General features: G+C 39.8%; 1 protein-coding gene across 10 annotated transcripts in view; it reads right to left on the bottom strand.

The window, feature by feature from the left end:
• Nucleotides 1-23708, bottom strand: part of CUNH8orf34 (chromosome unknown C8orf34 homolog) — a 470016-nt gene that overhangs the window by 224031 nt on the left and 222277 nt on the right. The gene's annotated exons all lie outside the window — the stretch shown is intronic.

The raw sequence follows: 23708 nt of genomic DNA, 5'->3' as shown, positions 1-23708 counted from the left end.
AATTAAACAGAGAAAGAACATGTTTTACAGTACCTACCAGTAATTTGTAAAGTAAACCAATATTTCGTATTTTCAATGAAAAAAAAAACAACATGTATAATTATACTTTCCAATGTTTTCTAAGTATAGTTGTGTCAACAGCATATATAAAACGTGACACCTCCAGCTGCAGTCTGAGGGGCTTGTCCACTCAGGTAAAGCCAGATTTTGCCTATACCAAAGAATTAGGATCAGTCAGCATGAAGCAGCATTGGGTTTATTAAGTAGAAATACACACTGCAGGTTTAAGTGTGGACATCAGTGAGCAAGACAAATATTAGGTCAATGCTAGACCCCTAAAATGGCTGTATTGGTGACAATGTCCTTAACAGAAGGGCTCTGACAAGGGAAACAGAAGCCTAAATTTAGCATCCTGAGGAACCTCCTGAAGCGGTTTCTGTTTACAGGAAAGCAGATCTTGTAAAGAAACCCATCTTAGCACTCTAAGAACCCCCCTTAACCCACCCCTAAAGGTCAACTGTCTTGGCAAGGGCATCTAATTGCCTCATTCCTGGTCAATCTGGATAGCCTGTATCAGCCCAAAGACCCCCCACCCTGTTGACTGTCCTACAAAATCTGCTTATTTTTCTGCCACTTTGCTTCTTCCCTCCTCCCCCAACCTGAGAGATAGTCTTGGCGATTTGACCACCAATAAACCTTTCTTTCTACCCATGGAATGGTCTAGTTCAGTGGTTCCACTGCATCCTCACCACAAACATGCTCCAGTGCCTTGATAGCAATGTGAATGATTTTGTCGCTTTGGAAGTTATATTGTTGAAAGGATATATTTTACGATCAGTTTCACAAAGTAAGCCAAGTTTAAACTAGACATAGTATTAAACTGCCTTGTAAATAAAGAACTCTCTCTCTCTCTGTACTCTTAGAAGAATGCAGCTGGCCCACCGTCCCTCCCCTTGTAGAAGCTTCTTTGTGCAGTGAGCAGAAGTTAATACTCACAACTGGCCCTGATAGGGATTCACAATACGCCCCCATGGTTGCGCATGCATGGCGGACCTAGACACTTCCGCCTAGCCATTTCCAGGTCAAAATAGCCATTTCCGGGTCAAAATGTCTCCTATGACCAGGATCCCATGGCTTTGCGTGGTTGCGTAAAGCACGCAGCGCAACCATGGGATCTATGCGCATGCATGGAATAGCCACATGGGCCTGTGTGCAGAGGCCTGGCCCAGCCTTTATAAGCCGGCACCATGTTCCCAACTCCATCTTTATTCACGTGTCTTTTCACGGTCCTGTCACGTCTGTCTCTCTTTCCTATCTTAATAAAACTCTTGTTAGTGGATTCTGTCGTGTTTTGTGACATTTCCTCGCAGGGTAAGAGCTCCGCTAAATAACTAACAGGCCCAAGTATAGAGAATAAGAATCTGTAGAGTGTGCAGCCGTAAGGGTGACAACTATATCGTAATACCTCTCCAAAAGGTTCTAGAACAGCACTAAAGAGGGGGAAGAAACAGTGTAAGAACCAGAGGTCAGAGGGCACCGAGATGAAACGTTGTCTTCTGGACATGGCAAGATATCTGCCCTCATAAACTCACAGTAGCTATGGTTGGTTGCCTGCGCTTGGGTACTTGTGCACATGTGCCTCCACAAGAGCAAGTCAGCCAACATCACAGAAGGATTTCAGGAGGGACACATGAACTCCCACACCTACCTGAGGAGTCATCCATAGTTGATGGCTTCTAGGGGAGGAAGTCAGCTTTCTTTAGGGAAAAGGCCCCTGGTAGGCTGACCAATGCTCCAGTGAAAGACCCTACACTTGTGAACATATCACATTTAGGAAGCTCTAATTAAACTCAGTGGACTATTTAGATAAAATAAAAAATAAAGACTGAGATCTGGGAGGAGTTGGAAAACATGGATTGATGAGTGACTATATATACTTGCAGGAAATTATCAAGGAATAAATTAAAAATACACTTGAATATTAAAGTTTAAAGGTGAAGTAAATTTGATGAGGTTAAAAAATACATTATCCTAAAGAATTTCCTTTGGTAAATTAAATTATGAGGCAGTTTTACAAGACACATTGGTCCATTTTGGGGATGAGAGGAGTGTTGATATGGTTAATATACACCCTGACTTGATGGTACTTTTTGAGATCCCTCTAAGAGGAAGGGAAGATTGTCTCTGCAAGCCACATTGATTTTTCCCATTGTGCTGCAGTTCTGGAGCCTCAGCCAGCAAAAACGGCACGGTGAGAGGTTCCGTTCTCTTCCCACGTCTCCTTTATTCCCTAACTTTTCACCCTACCTTAGTTGGAAACAAATGATATGAGAGGATTCATGGAACAAAAAACGGTGAGAGACTGGTGACAAAAAGGGACACAGACTGGGACACCTGTGCGGCTGGAACCCAGACCACAGCCTCTGACTTGCCCGTCCCGTGAGCCCAACACCACCTCTGCAACAGCCGCAGCAGCAGCCCAACCGTCAGGGTCTGGACCACGACCTCCAGCTTCACGGTTTTTGTCTTTGCTTCAAACTCAAAGCCAACTAGATAAAGCTACATTCGGGAGCACCCAAGCCTACGAGTCACTAAGCAGGCATTGGAAGCACTCTCCGTGTCCAAGAAACAAATGCAGTAACAAATTGAAAGTAACTGGACAAGGAAATTTCGTTTCGAAGGAGGGGTAAACTGGGCTCACAAGCACTTCCAGGCAGGAAGTTCACTTAGTGTTTTTTTTTTTTTTTCTAGCACTGGTGGCGACTGTGGCTTTTCCCCGTTGGTGGAACAGGGCACCGTCTTTCACAATTGGCTGATTTTTAAAGAACCAATGCAAATGAAATGAAGTGGGATAGAAGGAGAAGAGCTCGCTTATTCTAGGAATATGGGTGAGGGGTGCTGTGGGTAGAGAAAAGTTTTACTAAGTGAGGGAGATTAAAAGACTCAAATTCCTTTGCATAAAACTTTACAAGGCAGGGAGATTTATGGAATGTCGGCAGCTGGTGAGCTGCTTACCTTTGTTAGTAAAAAACACTTCTCACACTGGAAAGGAGAAAGTATTGCTGGAAACAAACCTCAAACCTCTGCCTCCCAGGACCCAAGGCTGCTTGACTGTGGGCACACATAACCAGTCTCACGTGCCTATCCAGTATCTCTGCGATGATGACCACTATCATACGGTCTAAGTTACGTGTGGTCCATCTCACAGTTGACTGATTAACAAACCCCGATTCCCTGCCATACAAGACCTACTTCCTCTCTACCTTCTTGTAAAGACCTCAAGAGAATCTTTTTATCTTCTCTCACAGCCTGAAGTTCTACTTTCAGAGCCCTGCTGTGGCCAGAATGCTTAACGATCTTTTGTCTGAGAAAGAAGATACCCTTTTGCCTCTCTCTCAACCCCACCTATCTCTCTAATATCTAATTGGTGTGAAAATAAAATATTTGAGAGGAAGCCTTGGGGAGCCTTTCCCAGCTTTGCCGCTGCATCCTCCATTTTCAACACTAGGACTTCTTGTCATACCAAGGCTCCCACAGTTCTCCATTGCCGGACATTTTTATTCTCCGGTGCCAGTCTTCCCCAGGTATTCACCAAAAATGTCTGCCCATCTCAGTGCCAATAAGCCAAAGCCCCTAGTGTGCTGTGGATATCGTTCTGTATAAATAAAACACTGATTGGCCAGTGGCCAGGCAGGAAGTATAGGCAGGACAAGGAGAGAAGAGAATTCTGGGAAGTGGAAGGCTGAGTGGGGGAGACACCGCCAGCTGCCACCATGACAAGCAGCATGTGAAGATGCCGATAAGCCACAAGCCACGTGGCAAGGTATAGATTTATAGAAATGAATTAATTTAAGATATAAGAACTAGATAGCTAGAAGCCTGAGCCATTAGGCCAAACAGTTTAAATAATATAAACGTCTGTGCGTTTATTTTATAAGTGGGCTGTTGGACTGCCGGGATTGGCAGGACCTGGAGAGAAAACTCTCCAGCTACACCTAGTGTTAGATCAGGTTTGCCCAGACCTGCTGAATCTTAAGATGGTAAGGATTCAGTTGTGCTCTCCACTGTGGCTTTGACCATACTTCCCAAAAGGGAAAATGGAATTCACAAGGATATTTGCTTTCTTTTCTTCAGAGTACTACTCAATCTCACTTACCTAAAGATTCTCACTTTGGTTGTTTTATAAATTCAAATTCTTTATCCTGGGGATTATATTGAACACAAGCAATCAGTTTTCCTTTGTAATAATGCTTGGCCATAATGCAGAGTGTATTATAGCCATCAATGGCCCAAAAGGATGCCTTTGACCCTAAAATCTTTAGAGAACTTCATAGAATGCCAAGGCAAATGGTAAGAAATCGCTTACATTCAAGCTTTCTTCTGCCTCTATAACTATCCCTCTCTGTCAGCCTTGCACTACATCTCAGATCCTGTTACTGCATTGAAAGTCCACTCCATTCAAAGACAAACTAGAATCTAAAATTCCCATCTCTTCCCCCTGAAGACCAACTTCTGGACTTTGATCTTGCAGATTATGTCCCTCCTCCTTAGGCCTCCTTTTTACCAAATGCCCAGCTACCCCAAACTCACTCCCTCTCCTCTGCAGCATTCAGCCCAAATGGTCCAAATCTGGCTGACGACTTCCAGTCGCTGTGTTTTTGTCTTTGCTTCTAACTCAAAGCCAATGGAATAAGGTCAAATATAAGCGAGCACAGGAGCCTGTTAAGCCCTAAGCAAATACTGGAAACAAATATTCTTGGTGTCCCGCAAAGAAGCATCCCCTGTAATACACTTACTCTAGCTGTCAAGAAAACAGATAGACCATGCTGGCTAATTCAAGACTACCAGGCCATTAATGAAGCCATCTCACCAGTAGTATCTGTGGTACCTGTCACCTGCTCTATCCCTTTTTCTGTCCTTGTACAAACTTCTCATTTCATTGTCACTGACTTCAAGGGAATTTTTTAACCACTCCACTTGGCCTTTCCTTACAAAACAGTTTTGCTTTGATTTTACCCAGATAGTCCTTTCCAACATGCTATACCCATGATCCCCACTCTCACGTGAACTTCTCATATATCTCTGCACCAGTGTCCCTTTTTAAATGCACTCATGTTTCTTCCTCTTTGTTTTCCAAATGCCATAAAATACTCACAATTTTTTTTAGATATTGGATCATTTTTTTCAACCCCTTTCCTCTCATTTCTGTCTCTCCTTGTCAGTCAGCTCCCTGTATGCTTTATAAATACAAATTCAACCAAAATGCAGGGAGCTGCCCAAGTGGGGTGCATGGTAGGCACTTTGGACTCAGTTCTAGAATCTGGGTCCCTTCCATCTGAAACCACCTCACAAACAGGGCATTAGCCCTACCCAAATGACCAGCAGTAAATATTTAGACTGATTCTAAATAGACTTTCCACATTACCCATTCTCATGCTTCCATTTGGAGGGAGAGGCAGGCTTTTCACTTGTAAGGACAATACCTAATCCTAAAGCTCCTACATGCAGCTTCTGTACCATAGAAGGTAACCATCCTCCATTGTAGGAAATAAGAAAAACGAGACTCCTTTATTAACTCAGTGATCTGCAAAGCTAATGAAAAAGCTACATTTTAAGCCCTGTACCTTCCCTACTTGTCACATCTCCATTTAACATTTAACCCTCTACCTTATTAACCTAAAGCAAAATAGAAATGACCAAGAGAGGGAGCTATCTTCTAACAAGGTTGGCTTACAAAGGAAGGAAATTCTTTTTATATAAGGGTGGAAAACCTTAAAATCTTAGCAATGCTTCATGACCAATTCCGCTTAGGTCATTTCCCTCTGGCCAATCTCCTCGGTTACTCAATCCTGCCACATACGTCCTCACTCACCTTGAGACTCAAGGGGAGCTTTGTCTTAGCGCATTCCCTTTTCTCTGAGCCCATCTGACTCCCTGGAAAATCACTTATCACCCTTCAGAGCTGCTCCCATCTTCACAGCCCTCTCCCCTTCACAAAGGGAACATAAAACTCTCAGTCTCAGGAAGTCGTTGGGTAGCCACGTCCCTGAGATACCCCCTCTACACATGAATTCATTTGTATCCATTTTCTCTTGTCAATCTGCCCATTGCTAAGGTGAGAAATAAAGACAGGGGGATGATGGGGGCACAGGAAGAAAAAGGATCCCCTTGAGAAATTGAATAAAACAAAAACATTTGCTGTAAAGGCTGTTGATAGAGAGTTCACATTCTTCTCATACATGGTATTTTATGTTAAAGAAACAGTAAAGCCAGCTTAGGTCCTAAGTGAGTATGGCATTGGGTAAGGTTTCATTCCTTCCTCTAGACATTCCTGAGAATCTCAAAGAAAATTGTTGACTTTATTTACAGTAAAGACATATTCCCTTCCTGTATCCATGAGTCAGACTTCACATGGTCAGTTGGGATCCTGCCAGGTGTCCAGAGGCAAACACTAGGTGATCTCATTTAGGTTTCCTTTTTGTTTTTAATTAATTAATTTGTATTACATTTATTTGCATCTCTCTTTCTCTCTGTCCCTCTCTCTCTCTCTCTCTCTCTCTCTCTCTCTCTCTCTCTCTCTCTCTCTCCCCCCCCCCCCCTCTGTGTGTGTGTGTGTGTGTGTGTGTGTGTGTGTGTGTGTGTGTGCTGTGCACACATGCTCGGAAGTTAAAGCCCAACTTTTCCCTTCTTTGTCTCCTTCCACCATGTGGTTCCTTGAGATCAAACTCAAGTTGTGTTTCAACTTGTTGGCAAGGCTAACAAACGGATAACTAAGTTGTTCTAGCTTTCCTTTGTATTAGTTCCGGTGGAGTCATCTTCACGGCTAGGATCTCTTTCTGCACTGTGCTCAATAAAACAGGTAAAGAGGGAAAGTCTCCTGTGTCTTAAGGGAAAAGCTGCGGGGTTTCCTGGGTTTGGTCCTTACATCTGTGAGGCTGTTGTTCTTGGTTCTGAAGCATCTTAAACGTACCATTCAGTGTGTTTGGCTTTGGGCATTGGCATCCACATTCATTGTGCCACATGATCAATCTTTTCTTACATGATCACAGCAACAGTACAACAAAAGGTTGAAATATGTTTGGATATGACTGAGTATGAAAGCAAACGTGCAGACACTCAACGTGAGCATCTGGAGCTTTAGGCTTTAACCAAACTTCCACAAGGCGTGTTCAGAGGAGACTGGAAGACAATAAGCAAATGGATAATGGCTAAAACATACAGGAGATTCCAGTACTGACCCACACTCTCTTCAGCAACTGGCCCAAACATTTAGGATTTGTTTAACAAAGACTGTTTCCCTCCTTTTGCTTCCATTTCCAACACATGTTGCACTAAAGAGACAGACAGAGTCACTTCCCTTAACGAAACACTGTACTTTCCCCCACAATCCACGCCCCTCACCCCTCACCTACCTCCTGTCCAGTGCAGTCCCTGTGAGCCACCATGAGGTTCAACTGTCCTTTCTGAGGCCTGATCAGCAAGGAATAACTTCCTTTTTTCTTCTTCAGCCTCCTTCCTTTGATGTTGACTAGAACCTTTGCCTTTTCTGGTTCTTGGGCTCCCTTGCTCTTTCCCTACGCTTCTTCCTCGCTGTGAGGCTGCTGGTCTGCCTGCCATGTGTCTAACCTAGCCATGCTGGCTTAAATGACCTACCTTCCTCCCACTTCCTCTCCTGCGTTCTTCTCTTGGCAGCTGCTGAAATGACAGCTTGCCTGCCTTGGTGGAGAGTGGGGTGGGGTGGGGTGGGGAAGGATGGGAAGGTGTCTTAAATGTTAATAAATTACCCTTGACCTTCCATTTGAATCAATTTTTAAATTCTTTTATTAATGATACTGAGAAGCCCAAAAAGAGATCCCGATTGCCCTTGTAACATAAGTTGCTTCCTTGATTTTTAATAATTTGTTATTTAATTAATTATTTGAAAAACTGTTTTTTGAAGGAATCTTTTTGCTACACTTATCTATAGACACAAGAATAAAATATACAGGGAACTAAAGAGGAAAGAAGCTGTTAATCCCACTGGGTGAGAATAAGACCATTACCACAATTTTTGAGCCAAATTTGAAGCAATTTTATTAAATATTGGCCAGGACCATGAATACTGACAAGGTCCATACCCAAGACCCATGCTCAGAATATGGTACGGAATGACAGTAGTCCAGGGATTATAAAGGCAAAACCCTCAAGGCAACCCACCTACATCCAACCCATCTTTATCCAATCAGAGGCAAGCATATATCCTTGCAAACGTCCTGCCTATGTACCTCTTGCCTAGATCCTGCTTACAGTTGGGCAACAACGCTTGTTTACAGAAGTGGAAACATGTGGCTTGACATCTTACATAAACAACAGCCCCCAGCATTCCAGGAAATTATAGACCCTTGGGAAAGCAGGGATTACAGGTTAGAGGTGTTGTTGTTTTATAGATCTCTTAAGCCTGGTAATTTAAATTTAAAGCATAGCGTTAGCCATCACAAAACCTGGGTCATTGGGGTGTGTATTAACTCTGAGGCCTGCAAGAGGGGAGAAGCAGCTGAAAGAGGCTGAAGCGTATTAGAAAGCAGAGGCGATCCAACACAGTGTGAAGACTAACCTAACCAAAGGACTGAGTGTGAAATCTGAGCAAGTTTCTCCACATTCTCACCTCTCAGGGAGACTGGAAGGATAATGCCTTTGGTTTCACACATGCAGCCTGCAAGAGACCCACACAGAGGACCCCAGAGAGAGCTGGAACCATGGTTCAGAATGGAGTTACACCAGCTGGCTGGGGAGACATGACAGTTCACATCCTTAGGTTAACTCAAGCATCCATACTTACTTAACTTCCACCATAAGAAAAGATAAGCACATTATAAGAATGTTGTGTTTTAAACTTTTGAGAGGGCATTGGCCTTTTTTTTTTCCCCAACAGAAAGCCCAATGGAGGGATTTATGTTTAAAAGTAGCTTATAAAACTATGGCATTTCTTCTGAGTCCCAAGAACGCTGCTGAGAAGAATGAACTAATTTACCACTGAGGGCACAGGCATTTTATCTTTATTCACTGGCAAATAACCAAGAACTAATCAAGCAAAATAGGGTTTTGATGTCAGAAAATAGCAGCTGCTTAGATAAAATAATCCCAGGACTTTCATTTCATTCAAGTGTAATCCGTGAAATAATTACAGCCGTTTGAACTAGACAGTGTGGGAGATGAGTGAATTTTCACATCTGTTTCAAGGAACCTTATAGAAAAATTAAAAGCCTTTCAAGTGTAAGTCTCTTCACAGTGATTCATTGATGAGTTGAAGAAGAATTATATGGTGGTTTTCCCTGCATTGCAATTGGTTTGTTGATTTATATCAATAAAACTGATTTGGTCGAATATTTTGAACAGATGTTACACATTTTAAAAATAAGGCAAATGTTAAGAAAACATCAGAAATTAGACAAGATCAAATGAAATATGTATGAAATATTTCTGTTATGTGAGACAGTTACAGTTCCCAAAAAGGGAAAGAAAGAGAAGAGAAGGCAACATAACTCTTGTCTGGCACACAATGCAGTGGAAAGATGAGGAGACTTGGGGCGACAACAGGGAGGGAGGCCCCATGAGCATCGAAAGCGGCTCCATTTTCGTAGTCATGCCTGAAATATAACTTCGGCATTTTTCTCTGTGCATCGATTTCACAAAAAAATTATAAAAATAATAAAATCCATAAATCATTAGAAGAAATTGGTAGTGAACAAAAATTACAAGTTTCAAGTTTTAGACTAATGATAGCATTTTATTTGGGAAATAAGTTTTGTGAAATTTAAAGGCTGTGTTAGGCTTTTCCATTTTAATGTTATAAGAGGAATCGGATTAAAGAATATTTAATTTCCCTGGCTAATGAGTCAATAAACAAAAGAAAAAGATTAAACTGATAAGATAAAGGAAATGTTTATATTGATTTGAATTTGTACATGTACTGTTTCTTCTGTTAACTGGAAAAGGCAAGAAATATACTGACACATTCTTTCTAGCTAGCAGTCCTCCTACGATTACTGTGAATGGAACAATTTACAGGCAACCTAATTTTTATGAGGCTGGAATTTGTTTGCTCAGGCCGTAAGTGAATCACAAGGCTTGGGTTAATTGACCTGATTGTAACATAACTTGTGAAGCTCCTTCCTTTAGTCAGAAAAAGCAAGACAACTGGGAAAAGTCTTCTCCTAACACAGAAGAAACTGCTAGTTCTTCTAACAAATTCAAACTCAAACACTGTTCAAAGCAGAGCTTCTGTATCAGAACACACTCTCATTTCTCTTAACTTTCAGCAACCACAAATTCAAGAGATTATTTTGTGTACACCAAAGGATTGGCTTGTGCTTCCTGAAATACTGGTTAGTTTCTGAAAATCTAACAGATGATTTTATGAACTGTGTAAACTTCTCCTTAATAAGAGTCCTAGCATGTGAATTTAGCTCAGCATAGGTTACATGAACAGGCTGGCCTTTTATAATGGAAAACTGAGTTATACCCCGAATTCAGATCATGACATGTCATAACAAAGTCAAAAATGTAAAGACCAGAGAAGTTAAGAGTTATCAGGGATCAGATTCATGGAGAGTAGAGAGGGAATATTGCAAGAGACTTAGGAGGAAGGTGTTCACTTAGAAAACAGAGAATGGGGGACATTTGGCAAAATGCCCAGAGTCCAAACACAAGTAAGGCAAGAATGATAGGCATTATTCAGTACATCAAAAATAAACGGATTATGTAAATTATCAAATCTTCATAAGACATTGGGTAAAATGTATTATACTTTAGTTACTTTTCTGTTATGTGATAAGACACCAGGACCAAGGCATCTTATAGAAGACAGCATTTAGTGGAAGCTTACAGATTCAGAGGAGGAGACCATAACCATCATGGTGGGAATTATGGCAGCAGGCAGGCAGGTACTGGAGAAGTGACTGAGAAGTTACATCTTGAAACACAACAACAAGAAGGCAGAGAGAGCTAACTTTAAAATGGCTGGCATTATTAAACCTCAAAGCCAGCCCCCGGGACACAACTCCTCCAACAAGGCTACACTGCCTAATTCTTCTCAAACAGCTCCCAACTGGGAAGCAAGCACTCAAATATATGAACTTATGGGAACTGTTCTCAATCAAGTCACCACAATCAAAAGGACAAGGATTATGTCAGTTATCAAATCTTCATAACACAGTGGGTAAAATGTATTATAATTTAAAAAAATGAAATTCTTGCAAAAATCTTACAAAACACCTTATTATTTTTGTTAAAATGTATTTGCCCAATTTCAGTTTCCTTAGGATTTTTTTTCTGGTTAAATGGTTCATATAATGATTATCTTTCAATAATCTCTGCTTTGAGAGAGCACCTTTCATTTCTATGAAGTGGCCATGAAATGACCACTGGTACTATCAGGAAATGTTATTTTGTTCAAAATATTATTTCAACCACGACAGGTACCAGGTAAAATTAACTGAATTTAGAATCAACTAAGAAGACCGAGAGAGGTATAACTCGGGGTCTATCTGTGAGAGTATGCCCTAAGAGAATCAGCTAAATGGAAAAAGACCTACTCTGAACGTGAGGGCACGATCTCACTGTCTGAGGACCTGGAGGAAAAGGAGAACATGAACAGAACGTCAACATTCTCCTTTTCTACTTACTTCCCAGGGACAGCTGCAACGTGGCTTCTGTTTCCTGGCACACCATGATCTGAAAGGAATCATTTCTATACTCCTTTGCTGTGACAGAATCCTCTAAAACCACTGGCTAATATAAGCATTTATTCCTTTAAGTTCCTTCTCCCATCAGGTATTTGTCACAGTGATGAGTGAATAACTAACACAGAAAATTGGTATCAGAGAAGTGGTGTCATTGCTGTTAACTACACCCGAATATGTGGTACTTAAGCATTTGAACATAACTTGTAAGAGATATTGGGAAGAACTGAGAAAAAAATGGCTGGGCAAAGCTTAAAATGCTGTCAATGTAGCTTAGAGGAACGTTCTGGTGGAAGCTTAAAAATCTCAGATAGCAACATGAAAATGAGCGGTAAAGACTGTTTCATGAGGTTTCCAAAGGGGGAAAAAGGGTTATGTCTTTAACAGCACATGAAGCTATTTATGTTACATTCCAGTAAAAAAAGAAAAAAAAAATCTCACTGTTCGTTAATGTCTTAAAGATCTGTGGGAGACTTAGCCTAAATGTGATGGGCTAACTAATCTGGCAATGAAAATGTCAAGACAGTCCAGAATTCAGGCTGCAGCATGGTTATTGCTTGCTGCTTCGTGTGAGGTTTGTGGTGAAAAATGAGAGCAAAAAGCAGAGAAGATTTGTGAAGTATACTGTCTCTGCAGAAAATGAACTACTTGAAAGTTGTGGACAAGAAGGATATGGCCATTAAAGAGACTAATACCATTAAAGAGAATGTGAATACTTTTCACCAGGAAAATAAGAAATGAGACAGACTCCATCAACTACGGGATTCAGGGTATAAAAAACAATACCTATCATTTCAAATACTTTCGTTGGTTAGTTAGAGTTACAGGACATCCTGATTACATAGGTTTTCCCAAGATTTAGCCACACTAGCACTCAGTGGCCACTTTGGCCATACTCTTATAGGTGCCCAATAATGCTCAAACTAATAGCAACCTGGCATCATGTGACACTGGTTTTGAAGGCATGCATAGTGCAAGGACCATGAAGTCTTCCATTCACATTTTAAGGATGACTTGGTAAGCCAAACCCTATATACAGAAGGATTTATCATATGAAGCCATAAGGCCAAAGTCTAAGTCATAGTGGAAACTTCAGGACTTGGGAGACAAGAAGAGTAGGGAGTGTCTGCCGAGGAAAGCTACAGCCAAGACAAACCCATAGGGCCTGCAGACAGCAAGGCCACAGGGGTAGGACTTCCCAATCCTACACATCAGAATTTGTGGTCCAAATGCCCAACACGGAACTACCAATCTAATATTTGTCTGTTCGATGTTTGTGTTGCTTTGGTCTGATCATTTCTATGCTCTCATTCCTACTATTTATAGTGGGATTGATTTACACCATGACACTGTATTGGAAGTACACAACCTGCTTTTGATATTTGTATGTGTATGTGTGTGGAGGGGGAATGTAGTTTACAGAATCTCACAGCTAATAGTTTACCTTGAGTCTCAGGGACACTGAACTTAGATGGTTGAACAATGTTAAAACTGTTAAGACTAAGAGGATCTTGAAGACACAGTAAATACATTTTACATTAAGTTGAGACTTTTAGAGTACCAACGATAGAATGTTATAATCCAAAGCAATGTGTTTGGTGTCAAATTGACAAGAGGTGGGCTTTCAAAGGTAGTCTGCATTGATAAAGTGATTGAAGTTTAGAATCCATAGGAGATGCTAAGATACATCTGTGGGTTTGAGGGACATTTCTAGAAACTACTAACTGGCAGAGAAAGACCCGCCAGAAATATAAGTATCATCATCACATGAGCTGGAGTCTCAGATGGGATAAAAGAGGAAAAATGAAAAACTAAGTAGAGTCCTGTCATTCTCCGTCTCTCTGCTTTCTAGCCTGCTGTTACACAAACTGTCCCTTCCCTGCTGTGATGGGCTGAATCCTCTGACACTGTGCACTAATATAAAGCTTTCCTTATTAAGTTCTGTTGAGTACTTTGTTACAGTGATGTGGAAATAACCGATACATTTCCTAAGTTGTGAATTTCCTAGGTATATTCTATTAATTTGTTGATTGCTGATGAACATGGACTATAGACATAATAATTTTGCCTTATACTATACTTAATGATACTTTGATCCAAATATTAATTGGGCTTACTTTTATTTGGGGGATTTTGTTTGTTTGTTTGTTTGGGACAGGGTTTCTCTATGGTGCCCTGGCTGTCCTGGTAATTTCACTTATTTTGAAAACTATTTCTGCATTGGGTTCCTTAGCACGAATTGTTAGAAGGTCTTATTAATAAAAACAAACCCAGGGCCAGGTAGTGGGGTGAATGTTGGAAGATCACAGAAGCAGAACAAGCCACAGCCACCTCACCTTGCCAATTCCTCAGCTGATCCTGTTTCCTCAGACTGGAAACCTCTGTGTCATCATCCAAAAGGATCTCAGCTGAACTGCTACTCACATCCTGAAAGCTTAACCAGCTCTAGTTCCTGGTCCCCATGCCTTATATACCTTTTTGCTTCCTGCCATCACTTCCTGGGATTAAAGGCATGAGTCACCGTGCCTGGCTGTTTCCAGTGTGGCTTTGAACTCACAGAGATCCAGACGGATCTCTACCTTTGGAATGCTAGCATTAAAGGTGTGTGTACCACCATTTTTTGGCCTCTATATCTAGTGGCTGTTCTGTTCTCTGACCGCAGATAAGTTTATTAGGGTGCACAATATTTTGGGGAACACAATATCACCACAGGGTTCTATGTATGCTATCTCAAAGTCACTGCTTTGGGAAAAGCATAATAAACTCATACACTAACTACTGCAGTCCAGAGCTCAGCAGCTAAATTTTGTTTGGGTGATCTAAGATTGTCTGAGGTGGCATTGTCTCTATCTGAAGTAAGAAGACTTCAAATGCAAGTACAATCCACTAGTGGGTATAAAGTCAGGATTGAATGTCAGTGCATTTCTTTCATTATTTAAAGTGTAGTGAGATTTAAATGGGTGATGTTAGCATCTGCTCACTTGTATATCTCTTTCCTTTCATTCAGTCCTTTATTTTCTTAGGCTCTGGCTTTTGCCAGTATTCTCCCTTCATTAAACCCTTAGTGGTGTGCATTTCTTTGGTTTTAACTGGCCTATTTATTGTGTCTCCTTTTCTCCACTACTTCATCTTCATGAATTTTTTAAAATGACTTCTTTATGAATGCTTTAAGCTAATATTTGGAAAAAAATAATATCAGAGCTTTGTGTTTTTGCTCTTAAGATTTTCAGCCCTTCATGGAATACTCTTAATAAAGCAAAGGTTAACTAAGTGTCTGTAGAAAATGGTGAAAAACTATGCTATGTGAGTTCCACTATTGATGACTTAAATCCTATGTGGTTAAACTAAAAATAATGCTAAGTGCCATAGCTGTCTCCTTTCCCTTATCTTCAAACTCCTTTCATCTTTCTCATGTGCTAATTCCTTTGAGACCAATAAAAAAAGAATCAAATTTGGAGAAAAATATTAAAAGATCACGGCTTCCATATCCTAAAATTACTGTTGATGTGTTTTGGCTGTGGTTGCCAACTCTCAGCCCCTGGTGGTGTGGCACAGGTGAAAAGCTGTACATGGCATACCTTTTCCATCACTGTGAAACAAACCACATGCCTCGCGATGCTGCCATCATGTCTGACACGTTGTAAAGCCGTTTTCCATTTTGTGATGCTTTCTTGGAATCCATGTGCTGTTCTCATCCTTTACACTCCCAGACACATAGCATTGCCACCCAAAATGAAATTTTACAAGACCGTTTCCAATTTTGTTCCATTTTTTTGGATAGCTGCCTCCATGGAACTGTGTTTTAATAAGATGTGATAAGGCATGGTGTTACCTGTGGATATCATCTTACTTCCTGCAGTAGATGTAGTTTCTTGCTACTTTTTTAATTTTTTGAGATTAAAATATAATTACAGTATTCTCTCTTTCCCTTTTCTAAGACTGCTTTGCCCTCTTTCAAATCATGGCTTCTTTAATAATTAATTGTTGTTGTACGCATTATGTGTATATATATGCATATGTATTGCAAAATATAACCAGCTCAGTCTGTATAATGTTACAAGATACATTTTTAGTTAAAATGATTATTTTGTGATAAAAAAAACAATTAAAAGATAAAGTACACAGAAATTATCAATTGATTGTATGACATAGTGTCTTTACAAACTAGCCTAGTCTCTTCTATACCTGAAGAGTCTTGCTATCCTCAAGTCTGCACTTTCTCTGCTCTCATCCTGGAATTCCTCCTTCACCCCCCCCCACCCTCCACCCGCACCCACCCTGACCCCCGGCACACCAGATAGTCCACTCTATACTCTCTCCCTTCATTCAGTCTTTGTTCAACTACTGCCTTTTAATAGGGGGTGTCTTTGAGGATTGTAAGACAGAATCCTCTATTTCTCTATCTTCTATCTTTATAGTATCATCTTCTGGAATCATATTATGCAATCACTGCTCATTGCCTGCACCATTCACAAATCAGTTTATAGCAAGTGTCCCACAGTCATTGCTTTGTTCTTATTTTCCAGAACTGTCCCTAGAATATAAATGCTCGCTGGTTATATATCAAATGCACAGAAAATTAATCATCCAAACACCATGATTTGCATGCCACAATTAGCTCCACTTTATAGATGATGCAAATTATATGTGAAGTCTCTTAGACATTCTGTTGTGTTTCCCAAAGTAAGGGTTAACTGGGGAGATAAGAATAGAAATGATTTGTTTGGCCTGCAGATAGGGTCAACTTTGTATAGACTCAAATAAATTCAATAAGGATTTCTTAAATGTGTGTTGAGTAAGTTATATTACTTACCTTCTATGTTTAATAAATGTGTATTAAGTTAACTGCATGCATAAAATACCATTCTTTAAAGTCAAATTTTTAAAGTAAAAGTATCATTTGTTGAATGTCTATATTTTAATAAATAAATTAATAAATAAAATAAATATTAAATAAATAAACATTTTAATAAATAAAAGCAGCCAGCTAGGAACTCAGGCCTGGAGTCCAAGAAGTTTTAAGATACTGAATTTTACCAACAATCACGTGAATTTGGGACAGTTGTTACCTTGGTTACCTGGCTTGACACTCTGGTTATAGTTATGCAAAATATAGGACTTCACTAATCTGAAACCAGATTTTCTATCCATAGAAACCATGAGGCAAGAAATGTCTGGGGTGCAGGAGGGAAGGACTCAGTCCCATTTAAGGGGCGGGCCACTGAGTGTCTGGCCATGCTCCAGTGAGTATATAGATAACACAAATTGGACTTGGTTTTGCTTTTTTTTTAATTCTTATTTTTATTTTAATTTTTTTTGTGGGGGAGTTCGCAAGGGTTAGGAGCGGGCATGGGAGGACTGGGAAGTTAGTGTGATTGGGGTGCAAGATATGAAATTCCCAGAGAATCAGTAAAGATATTTTATTGGAAAAAGAAAAGAAAAGAAATGCCAGTTGTTTTAAGCTGTGGAATGCATGGTAATTTGTCACACATCCATAGCTGACAAATGAAGTATTAAAGTAATTTTTTTCTCAAAATTACTAAGAATAAAATTCTTAGTGACATCTTAAAGAATTATTTTGCATTGAATACATTAAACTAAAGATCAATTGAGAAATACCAATAAATATAAAAAACCAAAAATAATTAAAGTTCCAGACTACCATATTTTCAGACATTGACCATTCAAGTGATTCTTTCAATTATTTTCCTTGTTTTCAAAATGGTAGGCAAAATTCTACATTTAAGATTATTAGAGGCTAGATATGTGTCTCAATGGAAGAATTCCATTCCACCATTATGAAATAAAGCAATTAAAAAGAGGAATAGTTACCAAAATTTAATGTTTGGTTAAATTTATAATATACCTAACTGGTCTATGGGAGATTTAGTAGAAATTCCATGTTTGCTTCTTTCAATTGATTTACCGAGGTCTTCGAGTGCCGATTTCCCCTTTCCTCTGTGTTACTGTCTTGATTACATCTTTGTTTCCTTTGCGCTGTGTCTTAAATTTTAACCACAGTTGTTAACACCATTCAGCAAGGAAAGTATGACTTACTTTGTGAGTTTCAAATTCAATATGTGGTTTTCACAAACGCATTCTAACAAAAAGTAGAGTCATCCCGTAGCAGCTCTTTACAGAACACACACACACACACACACACACACACACACACACACACACACACAGAGAGAGAGAGAGAGAGAGAGAGAGAGAGAGAGAGAGAGAGAGAGAGAGAGAGAGAGAGCTAGGATATCAAAGCAGCACATGCCCCACTTTGTCCTGCACTACCCTAGCTCAGCATCTCCAGATGGACTCCATCCATTTCTTAGACAACATCACATGAGGAGGAGCACTCACCACTCAGCCAGCATCTCTTCCGGAGCTGTCTTAGGGAACTTTTGCAATTACAAACAGCACCTTTCCAAATAAAGCATTTGACTCCCTCTCCAGACATGATGTCAGTCCATTAGTGTTGCCCACAGTCAGAACCAAATGTTAATGAATTTCCAAATCTATGGAAAACTATTTCCTAGCATGAGCTCTTTCTTAGAAGGCCACATTTGTCCAGTCTCCAAAACATTAAAGTTAAATACAACTGGGATAGGCAAGAAATGCAGGATCCTTCAATGCATGGTCTCTGTTCTCAATCCTTTTACCACTGAAGAGGGAAAGAAAATTAAGAATCTAAAGAAATCAATGATGATGAGCCCCTGAAGTTGCTATATATGGGTATTTTGTTCCCTGGCTTAAACTTTTTCTTTTATCAAACTTAACCTCTTTTTGACATACCCAGAAACAATGCCATTCTTACAAGTTTTGTCCTCTCCCCCTTTCTTCTGAAGGTGACATCTGGGCTGCATGTCCCCAAGCAAAGTCAGCAGGACATCGGTCTCTGCAGGCTGAATCTGTCTTCTGAGCTTCTCACCATCTGTGAGAGGAAAGCTCTTCCCAGAGTGGTGAGTGGTCATGGCTTGTTCTCAGCATGAGTAGGAACTTCCTGACCCATGGAGTCAACTACACTTTTCTTTCTCTAAGTCCCATCGACCACACAACTTACCTGTTGTGGGTCATTTTATCCTCACGACAACAGGCCCAGCACTCTCGGTTCCTTTTGATGTCCCATGCTCTTCACACGGTACATAGTAGGTGTCAGGCCACCTCTATGTCTATGGGAGTTCAGGGAGCTTGGAAATGCTCAATAAGTTACCTGACATTTTGTTTTACCCGATCTGTCCTGAACCTCTGGCTTCTATGGCTGTAGGATGGAAATTCATAACTCAATGATCTATATTTTGCAAAAATCAAAATGAGGCATCATTACTATCACCATCATTATTGTAGTTTACATTATTTATTTTGTGTGTTTGTGTGTGGGCATGTATGCAGGTATCATGTTGTCTATGTAGAGGTCAGAGGACAACTTGTAGGAGTCACTTTTCTCCTTCTACTTTGTGGATCCTGGGTACAGAACTCAAGTCTTAAGGCTTAACAGCAAGAGCTTTTATCCCCTGAGTTATATCTCCAGACCTCAAGCTGGCTTTTAAGGAAAGATGTTTTCACCTTCCTTTTACCTCTAATCTGTCCGGACGTCTACCAGGATATCTACCCTGAGGAACAGCCAACAACAATTGTTTCTGACCCAATTTTGTTTCTTTATCTCTCTTTCTACTATCTAAGATTGTGGACCTGTTGCCATCTGGATACTTTCCTTACAACTGTATTTCACTCTGACTGTGGTCTGTGATTAAGCCTTGGAGGAGCTTCTCCTTACAGATTTGATATGCAGTTTCTGGAATTTAGAAAGTACTTAGCTTTCTTCACAGGTCGTGCTTTAAGATGGCCATATTTGTATTTTCCCCATCAAGTAGTTATCTATGGAGCATGAAGCTGGACAGCTTATGCCCTCTTTATTTCAGCCAGCATCTCTTCTTTCAGAATGCAATGACTTCATTGTAGTTAGAAGCAGCAGGAAAGAATAACAAAATCAAAGCATAATTGCTGTGTATTGAATACAGAATGATCCCCAGGGGCTCCTGTGCTTGAGCACTGGGACACTGTTTTCGAAGACTGTAGAACCCTCAGGAAGCAGAGCCTTGCTACAGGAATTACTGAGGGTGAACCTTGAGTTTTGATACCCTGACCATCCTTTCCCTTTGCTTTTTCTGCTTCCTCACGGCCAACGCAATGGGACTGCCACTTCATTCTCCTGCAGCTATGTCTGCCCTGCAGTGATGGACCACATCAACTCATACTTGAAGCTTAAGTAAACCCTTCCTTGCTTGAGTTTCTTCTTGTTAGGTATCCCTTCATGACAACATGGAAAGCAATCAGTATGATAACCTTCATTAAAATCACATTGGTTTGGTGGCAAAATGTTATTCATATCTTCATGATGAAGTTACTCTGAAATTCTTTGATTTATAGAGCTTGTATGTTCTTATTGAGGTTTCTGGTACCTGCAAAGCTCTTTCATGATTTCTCCCCCAACAAACATCTCCTTTAACTCAAACATTATTGTTCCTGAAGACTTCCTCATCGCCCTCACTGCTAATAATCAGAACATTACCTATGACTTAAATCTTAAAAGCGTATCATTTTACATCAAGATCTAATTTTAAATATTTATATATTCACCTACTGGATCTTGCATCTATTATCGAGAGATGCCACATTATGTGTGTGTTATCTTTTGTCTCTTTCTGACATGTCCCATCTGCTTCTAGAAGCTTTCAAGCTATAGGTTGATTTTAGTTTTTAATTTTCATCTGCACTGATGTAGTTTGAATCTGAAATGTTCCCCAAAGTCGTGCATCAAATACTCATATCTGCAGATGTATTTGGAGGTGGAGCTTTGAGGAAGTGATTAGATAATGGTCACTAGCTTCATCAGTGTATAGATCCACTGATGAGCTGTTAGCTGAGTGGACTGATAGGGGTGTGTACCCTTAAAGGGTAGTATATCTTGTCTCCTTGTTGATATTCCTTTCTCTGTTTCCTGGCTACCAAACAATGAGCAGCTTTATTATACAATATCCAGCCATGATGTTTCTGTCTTGCTAGGCCTAAAAGCAGTGGAATCAGCCAACTGTGGACTGAAACTATTGAGATTGTAAGCTAAAATAAACTTTTCTTTCTTTAAGAATGCTTTTCATGGGTATTTTGTCATAGCAATGGAAAAACTGGTAATACTAGTTACTAGTGTTACCAGTGTGGGAAGTGATGGGACTTGCTTAGGAACGCTGCAGGCAGCACCAGATCAGAGTATTGTTTTCCTAAAGCAATGCATCAGGACACTGACTCGTCTGCTCTTCATTTCACAGGTACAAATGTCCAGTGTGTTTCCCAACCAAAGTGACCTGACACAAGTTTGATTTCTTGAACTCAGGAAAAGGTAACAAATACTAAACTTGATAAGATGGTGTTCAATAACCAAGCCAGAGGAGTCTGATATGTATATATATGTATATATATGTATATATACATATATATATTCTTAGTATTAATCACTGAAGCATAAATTTGACTGTCAATGCTCTCATTCTTGGATCCTCTATCTACTGCTTTCTCTTTGTAAGTATGTGGACATTTTTATAAATTAGTTAATACTAACTTAAGTTTGGGTCACTACAAAATGAAACTTTTCAAATTTGAGAAAAAAGTTTATATTTCAAGAGTAACAAAACCAAGTATAAGTAGTAAGTTAGCTCATGCTATGACCTAAATAATACTAATACTACACATTGCTTTCAATTATATGAGTAACCTTAATGGACTCTAGATATTGATAGATCTTTGCTAATGAAATACATCCAAAGGGGATATACTGATCTCTCCAGAAACTTTACTTTACATGTAGGAATCTCTTAATTTCCTTCTATATATAAGAAATACAATTGAACTCAGTTCACATAAAGAAAATAAAATATAATAACCAGTTAATTACCTCAAGCATGCTAAGCAAACACTGTACTATTGAGCCATATCCCCAGCCCTAATAGTCAGTTCTTGCTTATAAAAACCTCTTCAGTTGATTGGGGAGATATTTTCATCAATAAAATGCTTGCTTTTCAAGTATGAATACATCAGTTCAGCCTACAGCATCTATTTTTAAAATGTCGGGCATGGTGGCTTGCACTTATAATCTTTGGGTTGCTGAGTTAGAGATAGGTAAATCCTCAGAGCAGCAATCTATTCTACTTAATGAGGTATAAGGCAACTGAAAGACCTTATCCCCCAACCCACCCATCCCCCAAAATACCCAAGGTGGTCATCATCTGGCCTCCACATGTATGTACACACACACACACACACACACACACACACACACACACACACACACACACACACACACACTGAACCTCATTAATGTCCATATTTCCATGTAAACACTGCGTATTGCTTCTATCTCTGTGTCTCAGCTAATGTGATTTTTTTTGGTCTCTCTGAATTACTAGTCCTTTGAAAACCTGTTATTATTTGAATGTGAAATGTCTGCTGTAAAATAAAGTACTAAACGTTTGGTTATCAGCTGAGGGCTTTGGGGAAGTGACTAGATCTTGGGATCTCTGACGTCATTGAGTAGTAAAGCCTTTCATGGCTTTATAATTTAACACCTTCATTGGGAGGTGATGGGAACTAGGAGATAGGTGTGATTGGAAGAAGGGGGTTGCTAGAAGTGACTTTGGGGGGTATATTTTATCCCTATTATCTTCTTTTCTTTGTCTCTATGGCTTTGGGGGTGTCATTGGGTAAATGTCTTCCCCTGTCACACTCTTCCACTTACATGTTTCCTGCTTCAGCACAGCATCAGTGAGACTGAACAAGCCAATTATGGATGGAAATTCTGGAACCATGAGCCAGAATGAATCTTTCCTCCCATGAGTTGGTTTACCTAAGTGTCTTGTCTACGCAACCAAGAAAGACTAACACACTGTTTACAATTTGCTATAAGGGAAAAATACCAATCTAAGATATAATTATTGCTAATTTTATCATCACTGAAATACATAAATATGTACTACAAAATTACACCCTTATAACTACATTTCAGATGTTAAGAACTAAGTTCAACATTAAGACAGGACAATAAGATCTTTTCTCTCTTTCTGGTTGACAACAGTTTTGTCCAAGGGAATACCCACAGAGTACCTTTGAGCACAAGGTGAGTGCAGCTATACACTTTCACAAACAGCTTAATCTTTGACATCTTGGTGATTTTCTTCTTGCCCATGGCCACTATCATTTTTAGGGGGACAGTCAGTTTCTGCCATGAGACCATGGCTATAGGAATGCTTTGAGGTGCCATCACCAAAGTTTTTTACACTATCAGCTTTTGTGTGTCTGGAGTAACCTCCATCCAGGATCAGCACCACTTGACTAGGTTTCATGAAATTGCCCAGTTCTACAGCAGGCATCAGGCACTCAACAGAAAAGTAGCAGCTACCTGGTATGAATGTTTTCTAGACCTTCTAAGATACGTTGGATGTACAAATGAAAGCAAGAAGGCATGCATGTTTGCCTAGTTAAACAAAAAATTTTGTTTAAGTTGAACTGAGATTGCATTAGACTTTAATACCATGACTACTTCTGAGGTCTTAATATAGGTTTGCTACACTAACCTGCATTTGATTATGCTCTACAAATAAATCAGAGAACTTTTGGGCAGTTCCTTATTAAAGAGAATCAATCCACAAACAACGTAACCACTGTTTATACAAAAATATCAGCACCAAGTCTTGGCACATAGTACATTCTTCAATGTATTGCCTCACATAATTACTTCCACGGCCACTCATTTCCTGCTCACATCCCTTTATCATGTCTCTACTCTCCCAGAACACTTGGAAGTAACTAAACTATGTATAGTGAATTCATTCAAAAATTTCATTGAGAATTATTTCCATTAATTAAAAAAATCTGTGGGGCATATACAACAAACATGCTCATGCAGGCATTAGTCATTCATGCACTATACTGCTCTTCAAG

This window comes from Peromyscus californicus, unplaced genomic scaffold (genome assembly GCF_007827085.1).
Source record: "Peromyscus californicus insignis strain IS unplaced genomic scaffold, ASM782708v3 Scaffold_5__1_contigs__length_169319896, whole genome shotgun sequence".
NCBI classification, from domain to species: Eukaryota; Metazoa; Chordata; class Mammalia; order Rodentia; family Cricetidae; genus Peromyscus; species Peromyscus californicus.
Note: the sequence above shows the minus strand (reverse complement) of the source record. Positions and strands in the feature narration are given on the sequence as shown.